General features: G+C 40.3%; 1 long non-coding RNA gene across 1 annotated transcript; it reads left to right on the top strand.

The window, feature by feature from the left end:
• Positions 1-1,266: 1,266 nt before the first annotated feature.
• On the top strand, positions 1,267-3,943 carry LOC136463082 (uncharacterized). The gene is made up of 4 exons (XR_010760906.1): positions 1,267-1,803; positions 2,171-2,241; positions 2,408-2,611; positions 2,791-3,943. It is a non-coding gene; the product is annotated as an uncharacterized lncRNA (long non-coding RNA).
• Positions 3,944-4,257: the final 314 nt, after the last annotated feature.

Raw genomic sequence — 4,257 nt, 5'->3', positions numbered from 1 at the left:
GAAGAAGTTTAGAATGGATGATGCTAAAGCTATTAGTATACCAATGGGGACAAATAAAAACTTGGATAGTGATGCTAGTGGCAACATGATGGATCAAAAGATGTATCAGTTTATAATTGGAAGCTTACTCTGTGTGACCGCATCAAGGTCAAATGTGATGTTTAGTGTATGTATGTATGCTAGATTTTAAGCCTCACCAAGAGAAAGTCATTTGAAGGCAACCGAAAAAATATTGAGGTACTTAAAGTATACATAAAATGTTGGATTGTGGTATCCCAAACGAGTAAGATTTGAGTTGATTGGATATTCGGACTCCGATTATGTGGGCTGCAAAGTTGAGAGAAAGAGCACATCAGACATATGTCAACTACTAGGAAGATCACTTGTGTCTTGGTCATCAAAGAATGTGGGGCCTACATGCAGAGCTTGTGCTGACCGACACATATTATTTTCATGACATTTTGAATTCTATTTAACAAATTTCAGTCAATTTAGATATAATTTTAAAGTGTGAACGCGAGCTTTTATTTTTAGGGTCTAGCTTTGATGTGGGGTCCACATATTGATCTAGCAGTGCCAATTGGCATGAAGTAGTTGCTTGTTAGGTTAAATCATCTACAACAAATCCTAGTCAATTTCAGTAAAATTTTATAATGTGAGCGTGAGATTTCAAATCCAGGGGTCTAACTTTTTATGTGAACCCATATATCTTATGCAAGCTTATATATATATACATGATCATTCTATAAAAAATACATAAACTTACATATACTAATTAAACCCATGGGTTTGTTATAAGAACACATAGGTTTACATATACTAATTAAACCCATGGGTTTGTTATATATACATTTTATGTAAACCTATGTGTTCTTATAACAAACCCATGGGTTTAATTAGTATATGTAAGTTTGTGTATTTTTTATAGAATGATCATGCACCAAAATCATATTCTCATGCACTGTTGTAGTTGATAACTCTTTCATTTTAAATTATTTATGATGCTAAAACCATGTTTCAACTTTCAAGTTCTCATCTTTTATGTCGGCTGTGGAGTTTTAATTTTTTTTTTTTTTTGCCCCAAGATTTTCAGCCGCCGTGGAATTTCAATTTTTTTGCCCCCAGATTTTTAGCGGCGCCGATTTCGCCCCCCCCCCCCCCCCCCCCCCCCCCCCCCCCCCCCCCCACCAGCCATACCGCGAGCTCATTTTTGAGGCGCGCTGAATGTTCCCCTCCCGCGCATGCTCACCGCATAATTTCACACACTCGACCTTATCCTTTCTCCCTCAAATCCCCTCCTCACTTTCATCAGCCGCCTCCACGTTCAACTCGAAAAAAACCGCTCGCGCCGTCGTAGGTTCCTCAGGAGCGGACGCCGCCATTCTCCGGCTGTTGGCCGCCGCCGCCGTCCACCTCGCCACCACAGCAACTCCTGCCTCCCCACATCAGGACACCTCCCCCAGCCGTCTGGAGCTCCAGGGCATAGGCACCGCACGGCTGCCGGCCGCTCCCGGCCACAGCAATCCAACGCCAGCTGTCACCCCCATCGCCTCCACACCATCACATGACGAGGACGGACGCCAGGGCTTATTGGGTATCTCAGAGCCCACGCACTCTGTGGTCTGTGCGGCTGTGGAGGGGGTTGAAGCACCGATCGTAAGGGGCACCTCGATCCGGCGGGGAAGGAGAGCTGCTCCATTGTGGCCATTGCGGTTCCATCGCTTATGACCGCCGTGACGTGGGGATGCGGCGGCGCGTCCGGGCGCCACCATGACCTTCGCATGGACATCATCGTCAATCGAGGTATGCGCATCGTGCCAGCTCATACCTCCCCATGCTCGCATCTCGGCAGCGGCCTGCTACGATCATTGCTACTGGCTGATGCAATGCCGACCAGGTGTTTGAGGAAATGTAGGAAAGGCGTTTGGTGATTCTATTTTAAAGATGTTTGGGATTAGAAAAGGTTTTGATTTCTTAACTAGTTTGGTACCTGACCTGATTCTCTTTTCCTGAGTTTGCAAACTTTGGTAGAACTTTGATACCAACAACTTTGCTGTAATGTTCTTGAGCTTGGCTAATGACTTGAAAATTGAATGTCTTGACTCTTGACCAATTTAAAATTCAGTCAGTTATTTGGTTAATTAATTGACTATAACTCTTGTCGTCATAGATTCTCATCAAGATGCCCTCCATCTGGCCAGCCCCGACACCTCGTCCCTATTGATTGCAGCTGATCAGATGGTTAGTTTCTCTTTCGGGTCATATCATTTTTGTTTTTTAATAACTTTTGTTACCTGTATGGCAACATACCTATAAAATTGATGGGCAAATTCTCAAATCTTTTAATTTTTATTTGGTGGATTTTCTCCAAGTTAATGCCTTCCTGTTGTTTTCATAATTCATACAGATAGCCAGGGTAGAGTACATGCACACGAGGGTGTTTCTTCATCGTGATATCAAGCCAGACAACTTTTATTGTGGCTGGTTACTCAATCGCTTAAGATCTCTACTTGAGGTTTAAATCTTGGGATGTCATTCAAGTGTCACATACATGACAAATTTTATCTTTCAGAGTTTTGGAAGGAGAGGCGCCAGCCACAAATATAAAAAGGTAACTTTCTGAAATTTAAACTAAGTGGCAACTTCATTATTATTTAGTTTGGGCAGCTAGAATGACTATGGATTCAAGTATCATTGTTTTAACCATAAAAAATGACAGCTCTTCATGTTTTGTTCAGGTTTATAGTTATCTTAGCTACGAAAAATAACAACTCTCCTTGTTTTGTTTAGGTTTATAGCTCACTTAGCCATGAAAAACGACGATGAGATTCTCACAATCCCATGAAGGCTCGTACCTTGCTGCAACTAGGGGCCTCAAGAAATTCTGCTGCTCGTCAGTCAGAATTTCCCAATCCATGAGCGGGGATGAAGAAATTCCTCATCCTTCTCTAATCTCTGAAAAAAAAGGCAGCACGAATGCCTAGGTTCTGTACATATGGCAAACCTTCTATACAATGAGGATACTGCCCCAACTACCATTTGAGGATTCAAGGGGTAATAATAAATCATCACAGGAAGGATAGGAAACACTGCAAACAGAAAATGTGATAGTAGTCGAATGATCAAAATAGCATAAGTTACTTTATGTGCATACCATGGAGGAAGCTGAGTGAAAAATCTAACACCAAAATGGACTCCATATCATTTATATGACTGTCTATCTGTGATATACAAACACAGTGCTATATCATTCATATGACTGTTTTATCAGACCATATGAAATTTGCAGATGATTCATCAGCACATCATGCATTTTACAAAGGATAGAGCTGCAGCATTTCATGACACTAGGATTCTAGTGCCATTTTTAACATTAAAAAATAGCTACTCCATCCAGTAGATTCAGGTCTTGTCTAAGATGCATAATGTTCTTCACACGTTTGATACAGCTTGTGTCTGGGTAGTGCTTCACATGTTTTTCAGTGTTTTTTTTTGCTTCTACATAAATTGTCATGTATAAGATACACCGGGGTGGTGTTATGCAAGCTATGTTCAATCTCAAAGTAGCGCGATGTTCAGACTGCACTACAAAATACTAATGTGTTTTTTGTTTCTTTGTTTTTCCGTTTGCAGTATAGATTTAACTTGTTTTCAGACTAATACGTTTTTAGAGCCATGGAGTGCTTGCCCTGCAGGAGGTGGGAGGGTCTATTTCTAAGGACATTCTATAGGCTAGGAATAAAAAATGTAGCTGGTACATATATGAACTGGTATATTTACTATGCAGATTCGAAGTAGGTTAGCAAAAAAAAGTCTTGTTGATCTTTGCAATGATGAGTGATAGGTTGACCTCGATGTGTTGGTTTTGGGTTAAGGTGTCGGTGATATGTTGGTTTGTGATAATATTGTAACCTTGTAACACTTGGTTAATCACTTAATCATGTGTTAGTTCATCATCAATTATATTTTTGTCATTGATTTGGTACAACACATGCAAATTTAATTATCATAATCTTGATTTTAGTTTGGCTACCAAACATCTTGTGCATTTTTTGTCCTATTGCAACTCACAGGCAATCTCCTATTAAATATTTGTGGGCTGAGCTAAATTGGGTCCTAACGTGGACTTGGCCAAGTTGGAGATTGTTTTTAAATATTATATTACTTAGGATTGCTTCCAAAGATTATAAATCAAAGTGCAAGAAATCATGTTGTCCAGAGAACTTCATGATAATAACATCCAACAAATATATAATT

The sequence above is a fragment of the Miscanthus floridulus genome, chromosome 7 (assembly GCF_019320115.1).
Source record: "Miscanthus floridulus cultivar M001 chromosome 7, ASM1932011v1, whole genome shotgun sequence".
Taxonomy (NCBI): Eukaryota; Viridiplantae; Streptophyta; class Magnoliopsida; order Poales; family Poaceae; genus Miscanthus; species Miscanthus floridulus.
Note: the sequence above shows the minus strand (reverse complement) of the source record. Positions and strands in the feature narration are given on the sequence as shown.